We start from the raw sequence: 19,335 nt of genomic DNA, 5'->3' as shown, positions 1-19,335 counted from the left end.
GACGCCAAAGAGCTGACAAGTTCAGGAAGTGCCTTCCTAAATGCTACATCACTACCTGGCGGTCGATAAATCACCAAACCAGACAGAGTAAAATGATGGTTAATAGAGATAGCAAAGGAAGCACATTCACAACCAGCTAGATCTATCGGTTTCCAAATACAAGGGTAACAGGATTTTATAACCATGGCAATACCTCCTCCTCTGGAATGCCGATTAAGCATAAAGATAGCATAATCCGAGGGAAGAGCTAGATTAGTAATGGCCAAGGCATCGTCCTGTAGCCAAGTTTCGGTCATGCAGAATATATCGGGAGATTCCTGAGATAGCAGGTCATGAATGTCCTGATGATGTTTAGGCAAGGACCTAACATTGAGATGCCAGATTTTTAAATGAGAAGATGACCGAGTATGGGGAATGGGAGTAGCCGGTAAAGAGTCCACTGGACAATGGGGTGTCATAAAAGCAGATATAGAAGAAGGAATGGGAAGGCACAACTTACCACATGGGCAAACATAAGGACCACATAAAGGGAATAAGGGGGCAGTATGACAAGGAACGGTCGTATATCGCAGTCTAAGGAGTTGCTCCCTAGAATATCAGAAAGCCATCAGAAAAATAGAGAGAACCAGAGTACCGCCTCGCCAAACGCCTCCTTGCGCTGACGGGCGCAGACGGGCAGGACTCTGGCACGACTCAGGCGCAGGGAAGGCGCACCCGCTGCGCGTCACCGCTGCACGCTGAGTAGAGCGCCTTAAGTAGGCGTAACCCGATACTCAGGAGCGCTAGAACGCTCAAAGATGGCCCTCAAAAATGACCCCTTCGCCCCCAAAATGGCGAGCGAAAATGCAGATCCCCGGGACCAAACCCGCTCGAACAGCGGTGTATCCACAAAATTAAAATGCAGGTAAGTTGGCGGGAGGGAGCACACAATAAAAACAGGGAAAATTCAAAATAAATAAAAGCAAATGGAAAAACGGGAGATTTAAAAACAAAGACGCTAGCACAGCAGCGCTAGTGAGGTTACCTTGTCCAGGCAAGCCCCGCGGGTACAGACGCCTTAAGTAGGCGTAACCCGATACTCAGGAGCGCTAGAACGCTCGAAGATGGCCCCCAAAAATGACTCCTTCGCTCCCAAGATGGCGAGGGAAAATGCAGATCCCCGGGACCGGACCCGCTTGACCACGGTGTATCCACAAAATTAAAATGCAGGTAAGTTGGCGGGAGGGAGCACACAATAAAAACAGGGAAAATTCAAAATAAATAAAAGCAAATGGAAAAACGGGAGATTTAAAAACAGACGCTAGCACAGCAGCGCCAGTGAGGTTACCTTGTCCAGAAGTGGACATTTATTGTTACTTCTCATAAATTTGTCAGACAATCGAACAATCCAGCATAAACATTGCAAGTGGATCATTGCTACGCCTCAGACGGGCAAAAAACAGGTATATCAACACCAAGGGGGATATGTACAAGAACTGTCTCTAACTAGCTTTCGAGTTAGTTAGCTGTAGTTTTCTTAACAAGGCCTATCGCCCTGTTAGCAATGTGTTTACAATACGTCACTACATGGTGATAGTTTTAGGTAGGCGGGTTGAAAAGTGTCGCTAACACTAGCGTGAAGGCGATACAAATTCTGGCATTAGAGGACAAAAACTGACGAAAGGCCAATTTGCGGGCAAAAAACTCACGTTAGTCAGCCCAAAGTGACCTTTTTTTGCATTAAGAGGCAGAAATAGCCTATAAGTCCACCTCCAATGAAAAATAGGAAACAAAACCAATGGAATGCAGATTGGAGCAGCCTGGGCCAAGTTCAGCACAGATCAACAACCCCCCCTAAGCCCTCCAGCAGCCAGGATGACCAGCCAGAGTCACAGGGGAAGAGGAAATCCAGGGCTACAATCATGAAAAGAGGCGCATCGCTGAGCAAAACCAGTGATGCATCACTTATCATTGCGCACTCCTTGCAACACCATGGCATCCAAAACCTTGAAAGCGCAGACGGTTTACGGAGGCCTCGCTGGGCCTGCATCTGGGCCCCGGAGTGGGATGCAGAGGTGCTGTGGAGTTGCTGGGCCGTGGTGGTAGACATTGAGGGGTCAGCGATCGCCCTTACTTGGTGTTGAAGTCTGCCAGGTCGCATGGAGACATGTTGCTGACCTGTGTGAGAAGACCGCCTGGTGACCCTTGGAGCTGTGAACAGTAGAGGTGCTCCTGCACACCAACCTAGGGAGGTCTGCATCGCACACCATACGCCACCACTACACCGGGATGCACGAAGGAGATTACCAATGGTGGGCCGTACCTCTCAGCATCACAGGCCAGAGAATGTTGTGTTGGCCAGACGCTGTGGAGGGTGAGGCCCCTGAGCTGCGCCAAACTTGTGTGGTAGGAGCGCTGCAACTTCACGCCTAACGGGGCCCTGTTGCATCACCTGCATCAGGATGTTCCCCCGCTGACTTGGCAGCTGTCCAGTCCCCACCCCGCAGCACTACATAATAGCCGCCGCTGTGGGGCAGAGGGCGTACACTGGTGCGACAAAGGCAAGCCCATATGCTTCCATTCGCCCCTGGACCACGCCCAGCACCAAGGACCCTCCTCTCGGACACTCCACCGCTATGACCCCAGCACCCTCCTCGCCATCAACCCTGGACGCCACACCGCCTGCCATCTAGCAACACTATGGGGCCAGGATTCTACCATCCAGTCTGCTTTGCAGCTCTTTGCCACTGCCGTTATCCTGTTCACGCCAGGAGGTGCTTAAAATCCTGTGCCGGGCTCCCACAGTGCGGGACGACCGTTCTGGTCCAGCTGACGCCAGGGACCACCGGAGGGGGCCAGGACTCTACCATCCAGCCTGCTTTGCCGCTCGTTGCCGCCGCTGCAGTCATCCCGTTCACGCCAGGAGGCGCTTTAAATCATGTGCCGGGCTACCACAGCGCGGGATGCCGGTTCTGGTCCAGCTGGCGCCAGGGACCAACGGAGGGGGCCAGGACTCTACCATCCAGCCTGCTTTGCGGCTTGTTGCCGCTGCTGTCATCCCGTTTGCGCCATGAGGCACTTTAAATCCTTTGCAGGGCTCCCTCAGCGCAGGATGCCTGTTTTGGTCCAGCTGACGCTAGGGACCACCGGAGGGGGCCAGGACTCTACCATCCAGCCTGCTTTGCCGCTCGCTGCCAGCGCCATCATCCCATTCGTGCTGGGAAGCACTTTAAATCCTGTGCAGAGTTCCCACAGCGCAGGACGTGCCTGGGGCAAGGGCGGGCCTGTCCTTGCCCTTCATTGCTAGGAAGAGGCAGGGCAAGGCCACATCCCTTGGCTCTCCGGAACTGGTTCAAGGCGCCTTAACTGTGAGTGCACTAACTGTCTGATTTGAAGACCAAGCTCCAGGACTGCTCTCTTTGTCCTTCTGTTCTTTTAGTTGAATTATTTTCCCATGTCTATCTTACTTACAAGCTCTTTTATGAGCAGATTAGCTGATCATATCTGACAATTTGTAACTGTCTCGTGCAGAGTTTTTAATTTGCTATCTCTCCCCCTCTCTAGTGGTGTGTCTAATATCTGCTTTGTATGTGCTGTTGAAAATCCTTTGCAAAACCACCACACTTCCTTTGAGGAAATTGGGAAAATCACTGTCAGGTAGATTGTGGGGGCTCTGGGGGTTTGGGCTCAAATTTTATTTGTTTGATCTGCACACACTATCAAGTCCTTCGTATTACCATGTGCAAGAGAAAATCTGGCGAGCTGGATGCTAGGGATAGCGGCCCTCGATCCAAGACTAACCAAGCCAAGCAAGTACATAGGTCTGCTGGAAGCAACTGCGTTCTAGACATTTCAGCGCAATAAATTGACCCACCTATGACCACCCGCTCTCCCAGCACACTCTGCTTGCGCACCTCACCTAGTAGACCAAAGCGCACCCAGTCCAAACTTATACCATCTATGTTTGGAAAGGCTAAAACTTGCAGTACCAAAGCTATCTCTCCCTGTCCCCCATCAGTGCCTCAGACTCTAACGACTGGTGCTGCAGCTGAAGCAAGGCACATTACTGCCCCCACTAGGGATACTATCTATAACTCAACCGACATCCGCACAGGTACTGACCTTATTTTATCTAATAGATTCCTCCCACTCCAGGATGCGCCACGTATACCTGATGTAGAGGTAGAGGGCTCTTATGAATCTTCCAAACATGCTAGAAGGAGGTTGGAAGTGGGAGACGCTAGAGGACCATCAGCTACCCTAGTGGGGGAAGATTACACCATTGACTATGCTTTTGACCCTAAAGGGGCAGGATACCCTCAGGGCCTTAAATGATTTGAGGGCTGAAGTAGATCAACTAAAATATGCTGTCCAAGCCCAGCAAGAGCATCTACATGACTAATGTCCCCAAGGCCATTGGTCATGGGAAATACGAGGGTCATGATTCCTTAATTAATAAGAGTATACATTGGATTCGCCATGTGAGAGGGTGTTGCTCAGTGATTAGGGAGGACATCTTATGGGCAAAAAGACTAACCCATACAAACTCCCAGGTGGACTGTATGGAATTGCACTTGGCTGATGAGAACTTAGTCCAAAATCTTATAGTTCTTGAAGCTAGGATAAGTCCGCCAACACACAACGCTGTCTGATTGAAGTACCATCCCTTCATGCATCAACTATTCCTAGCTCCACAACAATCTGCTCCTCAATAGTGCTCAGACTCGTCCCTTGATACCAACGATTGACTCAAACATCAACCTTCCCCCATGGGTACTTCATTAGATTTATCCAAGTCAACACCTTTGCTAGCCAAAGCCAGCCCCTCCTACGTTGTGATTCCTCCATCAGCCATATCAATCACTGCCAATCTCAACGAATATCACATGGTTGATACCCTCAGCAGGAGTGTAGGAGTTTACCCCCGGAACCCCTGACAGGGTTGCAAGCTGAGTCCAGGGATGAAGGTGACCTTGCAGCACACCCAGGAGATCAAGTAGAATCGCTATAGCTTACCCTACTATATTGGAATGTGGCAGCGGTGAGGTCTAAGATACACCTTGACCATTGGACATAATATTTAGACCAATTTGAAACTTGTATTTTGCAAGAAACATGGTCTCCCACTCCCTTCTATATCCCCGGGTAGGTCACATTTCACCGCCCAGCAATTACCAACAAGCCCGGTCGCCCGTCAGGTGGCCTATTGATTTTAGTAAAAGTCAAGCTCCATTGTTTGGCCCAAGAACTCAAGACGAATAGCCCTGACATCCTATCAATAGGATCGGGGGGAAGATGGGGTAGGGGTGGACCTTTTTAATATTTATGCCCAAGGGTCTAACCCAGGTTGCACATCGCCCACGCTACGGGATCTGGAGAGCCTTCTAGACACCAGGGAAAGTCACTGCCCACTAGTAGTTGCAGTCGCCCGTCAGGAGGCCTATTGATTTTAGTAAAAGTCAAGCTCCATTGTTTGGCCCAAGAACTCAAGACGAATAGCCCTGACATTCTAGCAATAGGATCGGGGGGAAGATGGGGTAGGGGTGGACCTTTTTAATATTTAAGCCCAAGGGTCTAACCCAGGTTGCACATCGCCCACGCTACGGGATCTGGAGGGCCTTCTAGACACCAGGGAAAGTCACTGCCCACTAGTAGTTGCTGGTGACTTCAATGTCACTTATGAACCCCTAGGGCAGAATGACCTGTGGGATAGCAGGGAGGAGGACAAGCTTTGGCTCGTCCCACCCCTTGGATCTAGCCCCAATCAAAAAATGGTCCCAAAAGGCCATACAACTTAATGTACTGACCCTTGAGTTTGGTCTTGGGGCTATCATTGGCCAGACGAAGTCTAACAAGAGTGGGGCAAGCACCTATAATCAATTGACTAACATAAGTTGTATTGATTATTTTCTGTTGGACTTAAGACTGAGGTCTAAAGTCATTTATATGACTGTAAGGATCACCACAGATAGTGATCACAATCCTCTCAAGCTCAAGAGTCCCACCATGGGCCAAAGACTTGGCTCACCCAAATATCTCACTTATAACTAGGGAGGTGTGCCCTACCAATGATAACAGACGACTCAAATGGGCATGGGTAGCCATGGACATCGACAAGCTAGACTCTATAAATATCGATCTGGAGACTAGCACCAATCAAATGCTCAGATTACTAAAGCCCCCAGGTGACCTGGAAATGATAGCCCATTGCCACACTAATTTTTTTGAATGGCTAGCCCAATATTTTAAAACACCAGAATCTTCCCATAGTGATTCCAAGAACTCGAGGCTGCATCACTCTTGGTTCAATCAAGTGTAGAACCCTAGCTACTGCTGTCCGAGCAAAGAATATGGCTGCTGTGAGGGATACTAGGAGGTCCTACAAGATGTCTTTAAATAAAGCCAAAAAAGAGAGGGAAATAGATCGTTGGTCATCAATCGGCGAAGCGTGTTGGAAAACCGACATGCAGCAATTCTGGGTCCTTGTAACAAGGGGAGACGGAGAAAGACCTCAGCCACCCAACAATAATGTCTCCATTGACGCCTGGCTTCACCACTTCTCCTCACTATACACTGGAGAGCCTGAGCATTCCAATGCTACCCCTGAGCCTGAATGTAACTGCCCCCAGATGGATGGGTTTTTCTCCCTAACAGAGATAATGGCAAGTATCAACTCAATTGTCCCGTCTAAAGCCCAGGGTCTGGACACTATTTCTGGTGATGTCTTTCTCAGCTCTCCTTGCAAAAATCTAGATCTGGATAAGTGATAATATTCTTTCCCCTTATCCAGCAAGATTCTGAAGGAAAGTAAGCACTATTGATCAAGTTTTCTGCTTTCTGCTATTGGCTTGGTGGACTGTAACTATTGGCCAGGGAAGCTTATATGTAGCTTTTATCGATCTAAGATCTGCATTCGACCTCGTCCATAGATGCAGACGCTGGCGTGTTTTGAAGGAGATGGGCCTCCCTCAAGATACTAACACTGGTGGTCTGCCTCCATGAGAGCAACTATGCGAGAGGATCACTGACATATCGAGGGACATAATATCGACTATCAAAAATATCGTTGACAAAATATCGACAGACAGAATATCGACTTTGTATCTACAAACAGGTAAGTACAAAAATATCGAGTAAAAAATATCGTTTACAAAAATATAGTTTATAAAAATATCGACTTTATTAAAAACAATGTTAAATTAAATTAATATTAAAAATTAATTACTAAAATATACTTAAAAATACTTAAATTACTTTATAATATTTAATTAATTAATGAAAGTTATTAAAAAATTATTTTACAATCATATTTGTTAAAACATATATATATAGTAATATAATTAAATAATAATCAATATTATTACCGTAGGATAGCAGAAGTGTAAAAATTACTATTCCCACTCCAGAGAGTGCAACAGTAGGGAAAGCGTTGGATAGCGTAGGGGTAAAAATTACTATTCCCACTCCAGTAAATGCAACAGTAGGGAAAGTGTTGGATAGCGTAGGGGTAAAAATTACTATTCCCACTCCAGTGGGTGCAACAGTAGGGAAAGGGTTGGATAGCGTAGAGGTAAAAATTACTATTCCAACTCCAAAGAGTGCAACAGTAGGGAAAGCGTTGGATAGCGTAGGGGTAAAAATTATTATTCCCACTCCGGTGGGTGCAACAGTAGGGAAAGCGTTGGATAGCGTAGGGGTAAAAATTACTATTCCCACTCCAAAGAGTGCAACAGTAGGGAAAGCGTTGGATAGCGTAGGGGTAAAAATTACTATTCCCACTCCGGTGGGTGCAACAGTAGGGAAAGCGTTGGATAGCGTAGGGGTAAAAATTACTATTTCAACTCCAAAGAGTGCAACGTAGGGAAAGCGTTGGATAGCGTAGGGGTAAAAATTACTATTCCCACTCCAAACAGTGCAACAGTAGGAAAAGCGTTGGATAGCGTAGGGGTGAGAATTACTATTCCCACTCCAGTGAGTGCAACAGTAGGGAAAGCGTTGGATAGCGTAGAGGTAACAATTACTATTCCCACTCCAGTGGGTGCAACAGTAGGGAAAGCGTTGGATAGCGTAGGGGTAAAAATTACTATTCCCACGCCAATGAGTGCAACAGTAGGGAAAGCGTTGGATAGCGTAGGGGTAAAAATTACTATTCCCACTCCAGTGAGTGCAACAGTAGGGAAAGCTTTGGATAGCGTAGAGGTAACAATTACTATTCCCACTCCAGTGAGTGCAACAGTAGGGAAAGCGTTGGATAGCGTAGGGGTAAAAATTACTATTCCCACTCCAAAGAGTGCAACAGTAGGAAAAGCGTTGGATAGCGTAGGGGTTAAAATTACTATTCCCACTCCAAAGAGTGCAAAAGTAGGGAAAGCATTGGATAGCGTAGGGGTTAAAATTACTATTCCCACTCCAGAGAGTGCAACAGTAGGGAAAGTAAATAATTCTCATATTATTTAAAAAAAAAATATTAATATCTATTAAAAATTAATTAAAAGTAATTACCAATTTAATATAATATAATCATTAATCAATTAAAATTACAAATTACAATTAATTTTTACTATTAGTTACCTATTCAAATTAATTACAAATTAACAATTAATTAATTAACAATTAAAATTAATTAACAATTAATTCAAATTAATTACAATTAAATAAATTGAATTATTTAATTAATCATGAATAAATTACTTCTCACCCTATTCCCCTATAAACTCACAACCCACTACAGAGAATAAATTAGTAAAATTAACATAATTAGCAATTAATCAATTACATTAAATTAATTGGCAATTACAATTTAATTAATTACCCACAAAAAAATTATTTAACAATTAATTCTAAAAAAATACCAATAAATATTTTTACATATTTAATTAATTATAAATAAATTACTGCCCACCCAATTCCCCTATAAACCCACAACCCGCTACAGAAAATAAATTAGTAAAACTAACATAATTAGCAATTAATCAACATTAATTGCCAATTAAAATTTAATTAATTACCAATTATAAATTAATTAACAATTAATTAAAAGGAATACCAATATATAAATGTACATATTTAATTAATTATAGTTAAATTACTTCCCACCCTATTCCCCTATAAACCCACAACCCGCTACAGAATTAAATTACGCAAAAAATAAATAAACTAAATTCATTATTTAAAATTAATTATAACATAAATACACACTTTTCACACATATAATAACATAACAAACTATAAAAAATTCGATATTATTAAAAATTCGATAATTTTAATAACCTATATTATAGACTTCGATATTTTAACTTTCTATATTTTTAACATTCGATATTACATTACTTACCTTCAAAACGATATATTTGATGACTATATTCTGTCCATTTGATATTTTGTCCAGCCTATATTTTGTACTCGATATTATGCCCATTCGATATTTTGTAGTCGATATTATGTCTGTTTATGTCTGTTTACCATGCGAGGGTCTGGTGGGGTAGCCAGGGCCAGATGAGTGACCCGATTATGATAGACAGGGGGGTCCACCAGGGCTGCGTGTTGGCTCTCACCCTTTCTTCACTCTTCATTAATGGAGTCGTGCAGCACCTTGCAGACAGCCCAGCTGATGCACCCACCCTGGGACTCTTTGCCGACAACACCTTGTTGGTCTCCAAGACCCCTAGCGGTTTAGAACACCTTTTAAGACGCTTTGAGTCTTTTTGCACCCTGAGAGTTCTCGAGATTAACATCACAAAGACCAAACTCTTTCTGCTGAACCCTCATAGATCGTTCAAGGGCAAGCTACTTATGAATGGGACCCCGCTTGAGAGAGTAAATACGTTTGACTCCCTGGGCGTCACTCTCTCTGAAGACCAGACATGGAAATATCATGTTAACAAGCGGGACCACCAACACATGAGAATCACAGGGGCCTTGATTAAAGACCATAAGACCTCAGCGAATAAACCAATAGCTACCCCACTCTGCATTTACAAACATATGGCTGTAGGCGCAGCTTTATATGGAGCTGAATCCTGAGGATTCGAAAAAACAGACGTATTGCTTATAACAGAAAATAAATTTCTGCGTTCATTATGCTCGCTTCCCCAGAGTACTCCCCTGCATCCCTTAGGATTGGACATGGATGCATCCACCATCGTAGAAAAAGCCCAGCTGAGACCCTTGCTCTTTTGGCACTGCTTAAGATCCACTCCTGAGCTGCATCCATATGCTGCCGCCTTGGAGGAGGTATATGCCTTCAATCGCTTTGGGAAGATTAGATGGATGCGTAAGGTGAAGTCTATGCTGGACACTATAGGGTTGAAAGGGAAGTGGGACACAAAAGACCCAATGTTTCAACTGAGCAAAGCCCTAATTAAGAAGCAATACGAGTAAAGACGGGCCGGCATCGGACACGCCGAAAGTATGGCGGTCGTGCCGGCCCCTGACGACCACAGAGGCGGGCCTGTTGCGCACAGTAGTGATGCGACAGGCTTGCCTCGATCCCGATTGGTCGCGGGTCCTGAGCGGGACCCGGAAGTGATTATGATCACTTCCGGGTCACACGTGTGGACAACGGAAGGCCGGTTAGAACTGGCCTGGCTGTAAAAGTGGCATAAAAAGCTGGGGAGCAGAGGAGTCGTCTTCTTTGTTCCTCGCTCCCCCAGCCTGCCAGATCAGCCTTGGTCGGTCAACTATGCTGGCCTGTGGTGGTAAGGTCATGATTGGTGAGCAGTAAATTTAAGGTCCTTAGAGGGCGACGTCGCCTAAGGGGGAGGGACAAATGGTCTCTTCTAGAACTCCAGGGGCCGGTTGGCTGGACTGTTGCAGGGGAGTGGGGAGTTATGCTTTACCTAGGCTGGTTGGCCACCCCACACGTGCACAATGGCGCCAGTAAACGGCGCAGAACTGCAAGGGGCCCTAATGGAGATAATATACAGAAGGGGATACGGGGGGGAAGTACCCTGGCTGTGAACGGGCCCTCTGCGCATGTGCACTCCGGTGGGAGGGCGGGCACAATTTGATAAGGATCTGACACCAGTTATTGACCTTGCCGTAGGCTCAAATAGGGATACACAGAAAAGTAACTGCTATTATTAATATTGATGATGAAATGTTTTAGATTTGGATAGGAATAACTTGTATTAGAGTTATGTTAAGGTTAGCCATCTGACATCTGCACTTATCAATGTAATCAATGTCCTTCCATGTTTACTGCGTATTTTGAAAATATCGTCAATATTATTATTTTTAAAAAAAATTTTATGTTAATAAATACGGCTGTGGGTTATCTACGACCCCCTCATCCAGAAAACTCTTGTTATATTATCTGGGTCTTGACAAGGGAGGAGGGGATATCGGTAGTACCAGGCCATATGGGACTGGGTGGCTCACTCGTCTGTCACTCATCTCACTTGTTGTCGGCTGACTCTCGACTTCATGGAATTCAAACTGACAGGCACCTTCGAACACTATGTTAAAAATGTTATGTTAAAAACGGTCTTATATAGCGCTCAGCTACTCCGAGGAGTGTCCCAGCGCTTCAAGAAAACCCGATGCAGAAGTCAGGAGCAAAAGAAACAGAGCAGAACAACTATTGAACAAACAGCCAGGACTTCAGCTCCTTCCTGAAAGCTAGCAGATTAAAGTTTTTCCTCAGAGGGACTGGCAAGGAGTTCCAAAGTTGAGGTGCCAGGTGACGAAAGGAGCGACCTCCAATCTGGGCTCGTCTGATTGGCGGAACAGATGCCAAGGCCAGGGAGGCAGACCTCAGCGCCCTTGATGGCAAGTAGAAAGTCAGTCGTTTCCTGATATATTTCGCACCTGAGTCATGGAGTGCTTTAAAAGCAAGCGTAAGCGCCTTAAAAGCAATCCGTTTTTTAACAGAGAGCCAATGCAATTTTTTTAATAGATCCATGGCACTGGATCTCCGGTGGAGGCCGTAAATGGCTCTGGCAGCAGAATTCTACACTACCTGCAGGCGAGATAGGAGATATTCCGGCAGGCCCAGGTAGAGCACGTTTGCGTAATCCAAACGGGAGCCTATCAGGGCCTGTACGGTAACATTCCTGTGGTCATGAGATAGCAACGGAAGGAATTTTCTAAGCATTTTCAGGATGCCAAAACACTTCCCAACAAGGCCAAGAATCTGTGGCTTCAAGGTGAGACCATCGTCGATCTGCACTCCCAGATTCTTGGCCTTGGAGGACGCGGCCGCAGGAGGAAACATGGCTGGGGGCCACCACGACCGCCACCTAGGATCGGGTGGACAGCCGAAAAACAGCAGCTCCGATTTGTCGGAGTTGCATTTGAGGCTGTTAAGTTCAAACCACTCGAACACCGCCCCCAAACAGCCTCTGATCTGCACTCCATCAAAGTCAGAGCCCTTCTTGCAGGTGAAGAGGAGCTGGGTGTCATCAGCGTAAGAAACGATCTGGGCGCCAAAAGACTCCGCCAGTGCCGCCAGAGGTGCCATATAGATGTTAAAGAGAGTAGGGCTCAAAATAGAGCCCTGAGGTACCCCTACCTCCAAAGGCGGCACTTCGGCAGAAAACGGAGGGGCCCAGATCGTTTGACGACGGCCCGACAGGAAGGACTCAAACCATCTGAACACCGCTCCCCGTAGCCCGATCTCTCTGAGTCTTACAAGGAGACCGCCATGGGGAACGGTGTCAAAGGCCGCCAACAGGTCCAACATTACCAGCATAGCCTTACCACCCGCATCTAGCACCTCTCTTATGGTATTGGTGACTTCTAACAGCGCGGTCTCCGTGCTCATGTCGGCACGGAAGCCTGACTGAGAGTCGTGTAAGATGTTATTATTTTCGAGGAAAGTGGAGAGAGAGACGTGGACATGCTTCTCCACCACCTTAGCCAGTGCTGGAAGGAGGGAGATGGGCCTGTAGTTGGCATGAACCAGAGGGTCCAGATTCGGCTTCTTCAAAAGCGGCAGGATCAGGGCGTGCTTCCAGGCCCAGGGAACTACTCCCGTACTGAGAGAGAGATTGAGCACCGGGTTAACCAAGGAATTGATCACTGGGGCCATTCTTCCAAGACATTTCGCTGGGCAAGGATCCTGAGGGGAGCCAGATTTTAATTTAATAAGAAGGTCAAGTGAGGAGAAAGAAGAGAGAGGAGGAAAAGTAGAAAAAATAGGACCATCATGGGGCTGGGACAAGGACAGACGGACACTAGTGTCTGACCAAGTCATCGAGCTAATAGGGGGGAAAGAGTCTTGAATAGACTTAATTTTGGTAGCAAAAAAATTTGCGAGTTGAAAGACCCAAGGTTCAGAGTGAGAATGTGTGGGCAGAACTGCACTCGGTCAGGTAAATTCCTTGACAATGAGGAAAATTTCTTTGCTGGTATCTACGGCAGCCTCAATTCTTTTAGCAAAGTAAGCTTTCTTCTCTGACAAGATGTTGCTATGGTATAGTTTTATGGATTCCCTATACACATTTTTGTCCGATAGATCGTAGTGACGGCGCCAGGCCCTTTCAGCTTTCTTACACAATCTCCGCATCTCGGATAGGGAGGCAGAGAACCATGGGGCAGAGGCCCGATTACTGGCTTTACGGGGGACAGTCTGTGGAGCTAATTCGTCGAATCTTTCGACCAGCCAAGTATTCAGGAGGTCAAGAGCGGCCTCTAAGCTGCCTGACAGCTGGCAAGGGTGGGAGGAAAATGCATGCGCCAGCATGTCAACGGACACTCGATGGAAAGCTCGTGAAGCCTGTCGAGAGCATTCTAAAGGCCTGGGTAATATTTTATCCATCAGAGGAATCTGAAAGTTTACTAGGTAGTGGTCGCACCATAAGACAGGTTCCGGGGGGGACATTCCGATCGGGATGGTCGAGAACACTTGGTCAAGGGTATGGCCTTTATTATGCGTGGGAGCAGCAATAAAAGGAGACCGACCTAGAGGAGATGTAATATCCAGAATCTTAATGGCATCAGCATCGATGCTTGAATCCATATGTATGTTAAAGTCCCCCAACAACAAACAATGTTCCGTTCCGTTTTCAGACATAGTGCTGAGACCACAGCCTGGAGCTCTTCGTAAAAAGAGCCGTGGGTCCTGGGGGTCTGTATATTAAGAGCCCAGCACATGCTTGGTGAGGAAACAAGGATAGGGTGAACCCAAGGGACTCACAGCCCAAAATGTCATCAGTTGGAGTAATGGCACAGGGAAAGCGCTTGTCCACTACCATGGCTATGCCTCCGCCCCTTCTCGTTGTTCTGTCCTTCCTGAGTATGACATAGTTGGAGGGGATGGCTGACGCTATGTCAGGTCCCGAGCTCTCCCCCAACCAGGTCTCCGTAAGAAAAAGACACAGAGGATTTACCTCTGACAGGAGATTATAGATGTCCAATGAGTGCCTGCTTAGGGATCTTGTATTAAGAGATTGTGATGGAGGCCATCACAATCCCGCAGGACAGAAAGCTCTCTATGCAATCCAGTTTTGGCACCCTCCCTGTTGAAACTTTCACAGCCTCTTGGTGCCTAGCCCCTACTGCATCACAACTCTGACCAGGCTGTGGTCTTATACCCGAGTCAATCAGCCACATTTTTTTTGTATGCCCCAACTACCAACTTCCAAGGACCAAATGGTTGGCCCTGATTTGTAGGCAGCTTGGCACCTGCTCCCTTAGCGAAGCCTTGCACATTTTAAAATTAGAATCAAGTCTTTTATTAGCTTGTGCAGTTGCCAAATTCCTTGGGAGGGTGTGGATTATTAGAAGGACCACCTAATACGGTGTTTGGAGGAACTCACCAGCAACCTGCCTCATTCAGACTTGACCCGTGGTCACAGGGGCTCGCCTCCCGCCGCCGGAGTTTGCAATCAGGAAGCGGCCGCCGAGTGGAGCTCGGGCCTGCTGGACCACATTTCCCAGCAGCCCTAGCGCCCGGATACCGCATCAGGGGCGCAGAAATTACAGTGACAGCCCCGGCAGAGCGGGGAAACCTAATACGGTGTTTGGAGGAACTCACCAGCAACCTGCCTCATTCAGACTTGACCCGTGGTCACAGGGGCTCGCCTCCCGCCGCCGCAGTTTGCAATCAGGAAGCGGCCGCCGAATGGAGCGCGGGCCTGCTGGACCACATTTCCCAGCAGCCCTAGCGCCCGGATACCGCGCCAGGGGCGCAGAAATTACAGCGACAGCCCCGGCAGAGCGGGGAAACCTAATACGGTGTTTGGAGGAACTCACCAGCAACCTGCCTCATTCAGACTTGACCCGTGGTCACAGGGGCTCGCCTCCCGCCGCCGCAGTTTGCAATCAGGAAGCGGCCGCCGAGTGGAGCGCGGGCCTGCTGGACCACATTTCCCAGTAGCCCTAGCGCCCGGATACCGCGCCAGGGGTGCAGAAATTACAGCAACAGCCCCGGCAGAGCGGGGAAACCTAATACGGTGTTTGGAGGAACTCACCAGCAACCTGCCTCATTCAGACTTGACCCGTGGTCACAGGGGCTCGCCTCCCGCCGCCGCAGTTTGCAATCAGGAAGCGGCCACCGAGTGGAGCGCGGGCCTGCTGGACCACATTTCCCAGCAGCCCTAGCGCCCGGATACCGCGCCAGGGGTGCAGAAATTACAGCGACAGCCCCCGCGACGCGGGACGGCGCCGGACGAAGCCCGGGCAAAGGGCGGGCCCTCTTAAGCCCTCTGAGGCACGACGAGGCCGGGCTGGGCCTATACTCGAACGTGTTGTGTAAGTTCATAATTTTTTTTTTTTCTCATTTTTTTTCTTATTTTTTGCTTGCCTCCTTCGCATGGCTGAGATACGAGACATACCCATTTCCGGAGGCATTGTTGGGAATACCAAGGGTACCTTGGAAAACTATTTCTTCAAGACTGTCACTGATTCTGTTAAGGAGAGTACTTTGGCTGAACGCAGAGCAGAGCGGCGTCGCTCTATTGAGTGCCTGAAAAGTAGACCCTCTTGGATGGTCTGCCCTGTATTACATCAGTTGGTGCTACTACCCATACAGAGAACGAGGACATTCTTTCAACTGACAATGTTCCTATACTTTTACGTGATACGCCCCCCCCACTTGATCCTCCCAATAGTTTATCTATGAATATTGTATCTTTTCCTGGCGATTCCATTGCAGGTACAGATGTGATAGTTGAGCAGTCTGTGCCTGTACCTGAGATCGTTAAGAATAAGAAGGCTAGGAAACCAGCCATGCCCAAAGTTTATGGCCCGCCACCTAACAAGAGAAGGAAAAGGGGTGGTGAGCCGCTTAGAAGCAGGATTCACCACTCTGACTTCGGTAAAATCACTAAGGTGAACACGATACTTACATCTACACTGAAGGCCACTGCACCAAATGTCCAAATTTCAACGGCCCCTACGCACACTACATTAATTTTAAAATCTCCTACACAGACTGAACCAACTCCCTCTGGTTTGGCTATTCCCCTGAACTCCCCGACTAAGATAACAGTGCCAGCTGTTCCTCTTGAAGGATTTGAACACCTAATTAGGTCCTTTGCTTTACCCATAATAGAGAGGTTGAAGAAGGTAGAAGAAAGGCTGGGAGTTTTAGAAATGGCCTTTAGCAAATATGCCGCACCATCTAAGGATTCAGAAAAGGGGGTGGTGATGGACAGAGCATCTGAGTTAAACAGAACACTCATACCCAGTCAAAAGATCAGGGCTTGATCCATCACCATTTTTTAGCTCACTGCACCATCCCAGTTCAGAACCTGGCTACATGCAAATTAGTCTGTCCCTGGCCCAGTGCATCATGGGAACAGGGCAGACCAAACTACCAAGCCAATTCTTTACTGAAAAGGAAACAAGCTTCCGGGGAACTATAGGAGTGGCAGGGTATGCTCAGATGTGAGTCCCTTGCTCACTGCACCATCAGGATTCAAGCAAGCCGGGCCGAAGACGGCTGTAATGCCAGAAACCGGTCCCCGGAAGCTTGTTTCCTTTCCAGTAAAGAATTGGCTTGGTAGGGAGCATAGGTAATTCCATTGTTCCCTGTGATCTGACGTATTTTTACCCGAGATCTCTTGTGAACCCTGTATTCCATCCCGGGGCATTGGCGTACCCGCAGATCAAACCAACTATACCATATAACAACCGGTATATGATGCAGGCACCTGATCCCATGATTGCTGAAAATGCATCTAGGTGGGAAACTGTTCATTTTAGGCGCCACACAAATGGAAACAAGAGGTTTGATCACTTTGTAGGTAATGGAAGGATGGATCACCTGCTACCTTTCACCCCGTTGGAGGTCGCAAATAGGTTTGATGCCTTCACAGATTTTGATAATTGCGATTGACAAGCGGGACCTCCCACCAACAAGTGATCTGCAAATGTAAACCAGGACGCCAATGTCACATCATGTCCTCCATTGCAAGCCCTGATATTAGATCAAACTATCCAACCCACTGTTGGCAGCTCTTTGGACGATCAATCCTCACTGAACTGTGAGTTTGAGCTGGGGCAAATCCCTAGTACATCCACTATCACAATTCCCTCAAAGCAGGATGGAAATGGAAACAATATAGAAGTGGGGGACACTTCAGATACAATTCGTATCCTCTCATGGAACATAGCAGGCCTCAAAAAACATCTGGTAATTCCAGAATGGAATGATTTTATTGAGGAACATGAGGTCTGCATGTTCCAAGAGACTTGGAGCACGACACCCCTGTATAAATCAGGCTACTCCACATTCTTCATTCCTGCTGTTAGCCAAAGTAGGGGCGCCCATCAGGAGGTCTTACCACGTGGGTCAAGGTGACAATGAACTTGGACATCACCTGGCATAATACAAATTCAGAAGATATTCTGCATTTATCCTTTAAGGGTCCACTAAAGGGCAATAGAGTAGATTTGTTTAACGTCTATGCCAGAGGAGCGCCAGCTTGTAAAAAATCAGAAACAATATACCTTTTGGAAATGGCTCTAGAGGTTACCCCCCCAAGATCTAACATCATACTGGGAGGAGACCTCAACTGCACGTATGAACCCCTAACGGAGGATGATTTATTAGGGGTTATGGAGGAGGACATTAAACAGTCTATCCCCCCATTGAATTTAAGGCCTATTAAGAGATGGTCGGTTAGAGCTTTACAGATCAATGCTCTGACATTGGAATATAATCTGCGTGCTTTAAATGGCAGAACAGCTTCGGCCCCAAATGGGGCCATGACCTTTAACAGCCTTAATTGCCAATCCCGTATTGACTACATCCTCATGGATATAAGGCTACGGGGGAATGTTGTCGACATGGATGTTAAGCAGATGCCGGACAGTGACCACAACCCACTCTCCGCCGAAATCAGATGGGATTTAAAAAGGAAAACCCTGATTAACCGCCTATACACCAAAGAAGTAGTCTCATCTAATTGTATTAGAAGGTTAAAATGGCACAAGGTGGCGTCCAATGAGAAAACTCTGGAAAGCATAGGCCTTTTGGTAACATCAAAGGGATTGGAATTTAGTAAGCTGAATATCCTACAGGGTGAGGTCCTTAGCCCAGATCTGGGTAATATCCATAAAGATTTTATAGATAATTTGAGTTCCTATTTTAAAATTACAGGATCAAACAGACGGAAAAACACTATTTTTAAAAATGGCAACCCTTGGTTTACAGGAGATTGCAGGGAAAAGAGGAAATCCATCTCGCTTGCGATTCAGAAAAAGGACCCAGCAGCTCTAAGGGTAGCTAGAAAAGAATATAAAAAAACAATAGAATTGTCAAAACGCACATGGGAGGAGGATCATTGGCAGGAACTTAGGATGGCTGTCTCCATAAAGGACTCAACTCTTTTTTGGGACTTAATAAATAATTCATCTAGAAGGGGAGGGGATCCTGTTGTGCACCACATAACCGAACAGCAATGGTATTCCCACTTCTTGAATCTCTATTCTTGTGGGGCTGATTCTGCACAATTGCCAGATCCACACTTAGACTCCGAGCCAACCATCTTAAATATCGAACCAGTAGATACCTTTACTTTTCTTGAGGTCCAAACAGCTATTAAAAATATTGCCCCGGGGAAGGCTGCTGGCCCGGATGGTCTGCCCGGTGATCTTTTATTGCATGACCCGACCCTTTGGGCCAACCTTATCCTTCCGCTATTGAATCTCCTGACTCAGGGCTATCCAGTCCCAGAGTCGTGGAAAGGGGCAGAAGTGGTCACGATATATAAAAAGGGGGCTAGAGACGACCCTGCCAACTATAGACCAATCAGTCTGATTGATGTAATTCAGAAGGTGGTTGGCAGGGTCATCATATCCAGAACGGTGTCATGGCTGTAGGAGGGTGATATTCTAACACACCTACAAGCGGGTTTTAGGAAAAAGGTCGCCACGATAGACCAAGTCTTCCGATTCACTGCGATTATT

The sequence above is a fragment of the Lissotriton helveticus genome, chromosome 12 (genome assembly GCF_964261635.1).
Source record: "Lissotriton helveticus chromosome 12, aLisHel1.1, whole genome shotgun sequence".
NCBI lineage: Eukaryota > Metazoa > Chordata > Amphibia > Caudata > Salamandridae > Lissotriton > Lissotriton helveticus.
The sequence above is the reverse complement of the archived record's forward strand: the minus strand, read 5'-3'. Positions refer to the sequence as shown.